The 6,082-nt window shown below is 35.2% G+C and overlaps 1 protein-coding gene across 2 annotated transcripts in view; it reads left to right on the plus strand.

The window, feature by feature from the left end:
* Window positions 1-393: 393 nt before the first annotated feature.
* The window catches only part of LOC107707875 (USP6 N-terminal-like protein), a 36,362-nt gene continuing 30,673 nt past the window's right edge, over window positions 394-6,082 (plus strand). Inside the window, exon 1 of one of the 2 annotated variants that reach the window (XM_016511988.1) lies at window positions 394-549. The gene's annotated coding sequence lies outside the window, so the exon portion shown is untranslated. Of the gene's footprint in view, window positions 550-2,080; window positions 2,220-6,082 lie in introns of those variants that run through there. The other variant, XM_016511987.1, reaches the window with a different exon arrangement.

Genomic DNA, 6,082 nt, shown 5'->3' on the forward strand with positions numbered 1-6,082 from the left:
TGGTATGGGGGTGGTGGGACTATCTGTTACTATAAATACTAACTGTTTGGTTACCAACATTTTTCAAAATATCTTCTTTTGCGTTCAGAAGAAAGAAACTCATACAGGTTTGGATAGAACAACGTAAATGATGACAGAATTTTTGGGTGAACTATCCCTTTAAGGCTCAACACAAACCACACCAAAATGTTTAGATATTTTGTATAAAGTTTGCATGACATTCTTTAGACACTGAGAGGTGCAGATGCGCTTGCTCAGTAGATGCCTATATGGACAGTCACCATTTCCATAGTTGGTAGCTTGTCACGTGACCTACCCTGCCAGTGGCGGTCCAATCTTTCCTTGGCAGACAGCAGGCTTTACTGGCAGATCACGTGACCAGCTGCCAGCCAGGATCGAACTGTACAGCCTGTACGCTCTGACGTGCTGCTTTGCGCTCCTCTCAATGCTGTTACATACAGCTATTGTATCCACGGGATTTTAGTATTCGCTTTGCTTTACCTCCCATGTTTCCAGCGACGAAGGAATGAAGAGTCTTTCCAATAAACGGTAATTTACATATATTTTCATTTATGGGAATATTTTATTATGAATTCGCTATCATGACATTCGATTCTGTTTATTCTTACTGCTCCTGAATGTTGCATACCATAACAGTGATATTATGCAAGATCCAATGTAGCCACAGAAAGAACTGCAACGACACAGAGTGTCATTTTAAGTGATTCTCATTATAATAAATTATATGTATTATAATTATATTATAATTTTGCAGCTGGACTGAGAGCGATTTGAAATCCACCATATTCAACAACATCTCGGTTATTTATGTCTTGTCGCCTGCTTTAATTCCGTCGACTTAATTCAAAATGCACGTAACGAACCAGTTAATGAAAATGCACGAGAGAAAGCAACAGCTCATTCACTTTCAGCGGATTTTCATTGAAGCTGTTTACAAACATCTTCATCACACCTCTGAAATGCGTCCTTCAGTCTGGTGCAGTTCAGGTGATTCGTTTATGGAATCTTCATATTCCAGACATATCTCCGATGCTTTTCCTTTGTGTCTGCATTTCTAACATTCTCTTTATTCTTTCTTAATGGCCACATGCACATGCACATTTACTTTTGCTTTTATTGATTTTGATTGGGTGCTTATATTATGGTTTCTTTATTCTGCTTTACTGTTTGGAGGTATTAGAGAAGCACTCATTCATTATAGTGAAATATTATGATTTTAGAGGAATATTCCTTAAAAATTTAGAATATTATGAATAACTTCCTATTATTTGGAGGTACTAGAAATGCACTCATTCGTTAATTCTCAGCCATGTCCTTAAAAATAACACACAAGAGCAGTATAAATTGCTATAATGTAGAAACTGTAGTAGGCTATTGGCTTAATCTGGATACATAATCAGAATCTGATGTGTTAATTACAATGAGATCAGGTGTTCTTTAGAATATCCACCATAACTGAATGTTTATATTTGTGCAAATCAAAACAAGTAATTCTGGTCAATATTAGATAAAGACAGTGAGAACGAAGCCAAGATACTGAGGAATACACATCATGTGGTCTCATGGCCTACATTTTGCAATTCTTGTATATTTTTATGATTTGATGAGTTGATTAAAAAATATCCAAACTTAATAAAATACAGAGAAGTACTGTAAGAGACAACATCTCCAGTATTTCCATAAGAGAAAACATGGTCAGTCAGCGTTTCTCTCTTTTTGTCATACACAAACATGCACACATATTTAGGAGTAAATCATGCTCCTTTTGCCTTTACGCACACAGATGTTCAGTAGATGGAAGTAGGCCAATGACAGATCTGTGTGTAAGCTTTTGGGTGGGCTTCTTTATAGATGTATTTTACAGTCATTTTGCCCATATTCTGCTCATACTGGCCTATTTAATTTACAGTAACATTAGGTGAGAGCAGAATAACTAAACAAACATTTCTGCTCTCAGCCTCAATTGCGACCTGTAAATTGTTGTATTGTCTTGTATTTTAAAATACTGCTGTACATTATCTTCCGTTGCTCTTTGTTGATGTCATAGGGATGTACAGCCTGTACGCTCTGACGTGCTGCTTTGCGCTCCTCTCAATGCTGTTACATACAGCTATTGTATCCACGGGATTTTAGTATTCGCTTTGCTTTACCTCCCATGTTTCCAGCGACGAAGGAATGAAGAGTCTTTCCAATAAACGGTAATTTACATATATTTTCATTTATGGGAATATTTTATTATGAATTCGCTATCATGACATTCGATTCTGTTTATTCTTACTGCTCCTGAATGTTGCATACCATAACAGTGATATTATGCAAGATCCAATGTAGCCACAGAAAGAACTGCAACGACACAGAGTGTCATTTTAAGTGATTCTCATTATAATAAATTATATGTATTATAATTATATTATAATTTTGCAGCTGGACTGAGAGCGATTTGAAATCCACCATATTCAACAACATCTCGGTTATTTATGTCTTGTCGCCTGCTTTAATTCCGTCGACTTAATTCAAAATGCACGTAACGAACCAGTTAATGAAAATGCACGAGAGAAAGCAACAGCTCATTCACTTTCAGCGGATTTTCATTGAAGCTGTTTACAAACATCTTCATCACACCTCTGAAATGCGTCCTTCAGTCTGGTGCAGTTCAGGTGATTCGTTTATGGAATCTTCATATTCCAGACATATCTCCGATGCTTTTCCTTTGTGTCTGCATTTCTAACATTCTCTTTATTCTTTCTTAATGGCCACATGCACATGCACATTTACTTTTGCTTTTATTGATTTTGATTGGGTGCTTATATTATGGTTTCTTTATTCTGCTTTACTGTTTGGAGGTATTAGAGAAGCACTCATTCATTATAGTGAAATATTATGATTTTAGAGGAATATTCCTTAAAAATTTAGAATATTATGAATAACTTCCTATTATTTGGAGGTACTAGAAATGCACTCATTCGTTAATTCTCAGCCATGTCCTTAAAAATAACACACAAGAGCAGTATAAATTGCTATAATGTAGAAACTGTAGTAGGCTATTGGCTTAATCTGGATACATAATCAGAATCTGATGTGTTAATTACAATGAGATCAGGTGTTCTTTAGAATATCCACCATAACTGAATGTTTATATTTGTGCAAATCAAAACAAGTAATTCTGGTCAATATTAGATAAAGACAGTGAGAACGAAGCCAAGATACTGAGGAATACACATCATGTGGTCTCATGGCCTACATTTTGCAATTCTTGTATATTTTTATGATTTGATGAGTTGATTAAAAAATATCCAAACTTAATAAAATACAGAGAAGTACTGTAAGAGACAACATCTCCAGTATTTCCATAAGAGAAAACATGGTCAGTCAGCGTTTCTCTCTTTTTGTCATACACAAACATGCACACATATTTAGGAGTAAATCATGCTCCTTTTGCCTTTACGCACACAGATGTTCAGTAGATGGAAGTAGGCCAATGACAGATCTGTGTGTAAGCTTTTGGGTGGGCTTCTTTATAGATGTATTTTACAGTCATTTTGCCCATATTCTGCTCATACTGGCCTATTTAATTTACAGTAACATTAGGTGAGAGCAGAATAACTAAACAAACATTTCTGCTCTCAGCCTCAATTGCGACCTGTAAATTGTTGTATTGTCTTGTATTTTAAAATACTGCTGTACATTATCTTCCGTTGCTCTTTGTTGATGTCATAGGGATTAGTTATTTTTATGAATCTGTTGATGTATGTTTAGCAGTCTTTGTCCTGAAACATTAAAAACATACTTTTTTAAATCCGTTTACTGAGCCCAGACTATGAAAACCGGCTGCTGTATCACTGCATTGCTTAAAACCTTCACATATATTGCCTGTAAAGAATCGGTTCACCCAAAAATGAAAATTATGTCATCATTTACTCACCCTCATTTCATTCCAAACACTTAAGACTTATTTTTCAACTTCGAAACACAAATGAAGATATTTTTAATGAAATTTTAATGAAAGATTTCTGTCCCTCCTTTGAAGTCCATTCCACCAAAACTTTGACGTTTCAGAAAGTTCATAAAGACATCATAAAAGTAATCAATATGAATTGGGCGATTCACGTCTTTTGAAGAGATTCTATCATGTTATATGATGAACAGATTTAATTAATTCACAAATAAACATTGGTCAACACTCATACATGGAGCTCATCAAATATCGTCAGCACGGAAGCTCAACTGTACTCGATTGATACACGAGAACAGACCTTATTGGTTCTTATGGAAGCTCAAAAGTGGAATAGACTTTCAACTGAAGGACAGAAATCTCTCGAGTTTTGCTAAAAATATGTTCATTTTGTTTTGAAGAGGAACAATAGTCATACAAAGTTGGAAGGACATGGTGGTGAGTAAATGAACATAGACTAGGTCTTTAAGCCAAATAATATGTTTTTAAGCACCACATTTTCCTGCTGTTGAACAGTTCACTCTTGACTGTTAAGAATAATGGTAGTTAGGGCTGTCACGATTATGAAATTTGGCTGATGATTAATTGTCTAAAAATAGTCACGGTTATTGCGATTAATTGTCTGTTTTAGGGCTTTGGCGATTATGACGATTATCATGATTAATTGTCTGTTTTTATGGCTTCCTTTATATAATTGTGATTAATTTAAGGGATCAGTAAATAATTATAATGTTATCTAATATTTTTGAGTTATTATTTTGCAGTGTGAGATTACATAGAGTATTCCAAATTCTAAGAATCGGCCAATACCGATCCAACACCAGCGCTATTTTTTTCCTACACCACTACAGAATATCAGTACTGTGTTTGTGGAACTAATGGTAACTCTTTTAAACCCTTTGTTAAACGCAATCCACTAAATACTAATTTCCTCATTACAGAGAAAAACTACATTTGAATAAAAATATATAATCGCAAAAGAAAAACTCACAAAATTCAAATCACAAATAATACTACTTATGATAAAGAACGGGTTGAATGTGAACCACTTTCGTTTCCATATAACTGTTTGGTGTATGACTCCCCCTTGTCTCGTATAAAAAGCACCATAATCGCGGTTGTCTGAAACAACCGCGGTTAGATCAAATAATCGCGATTAGACGGTTATTTAATTATCGCGACAGGCCTAATGGTAGTAATAAATTGTCATTAGGATGAGATAATCTACTCTGTTGTCAGACCTCATTAAACTAAACATTTCCTAAATGCCTTTTTAAAACATTTAAAATTAAAACACACGTTAAAACACACTTTATTCACTGAGATTTATCTAAATAAGCTAGTTTAATCTCAAGTCTTTCTTTTATTAAGTTTTATGTTTGTTTTTTTCCCTCTAGTATTGAGAGCTGTGGTAGAGAAGTGGGACAGGAAATGACAAGGGAGAACAGGTTGAAATTACTCTTCTCCCTGTTTCAAACTTTCAACAGACTCAAACTTGCATCCTCTGAATGAACAACATAGCTCAGAGTATTGGCTGCTAGGCCATGACTCTGACCTCTCATTAGATTTTTTTAAAGGGGTCATATGATGCTATTTTAAAGATAATTATTTTGTGTATTTGGTGTAACAGAATATGTTGACATGCTTTAATGTTCAAAAAACACATTATTTTTCAAATACTGTACATTATTGTAGGTCCTCTATGCCCCGCCTCTCTTAAACACATAGTTTTCTACAAAGCCCCCTCCTTTGACAAGCGCAGTCCGCTCTGATTGGCCAGCTGACCCAGTGCACTGTGATTGGCCGAACACCGCAAGCAAAACGTCGGAAATGTAACGCCCCTTACCATAAACGCGAGCTTCATCTTTCAAAATAAATGTAAAGACAGTAAATAATGTCATTAGTTTTACCATCAGTTCAAGCCCGAAAGGACAACAGAGTCGCGTGACAGACACAGTGAGGAAGCTGGTATGTGTTTGCAGTACACAAGCCACAGTTAAGACAGCTGACTCATGCTTTTTTAAAGATCATTATTTTGTGTATTTGGTGTAACAGAATATGTTGACATGCTTTAATGTTCAAAAAACACATTATTTTTCAAATACTGTA

The sequence above is a fragment of the Sinocyclocheilus rhinocerous genome, unplaced genomic scaffold (assembly GCF_001515625.1).
Source record: "Sinocyclocheilus rhinocerous isolate Xijiao unplaced genomic scaffold, SAMN03320098_v1.1 scaffold2340, whole genome shotgun sequence".
Lineage (NCBI taxonomy): Eukaryota > Metazoa > Chordata > Actinopteri > Cypriniformes > Cyprinidae > Sinocyclocheilus > Sinocyclocheilus rhinocerous.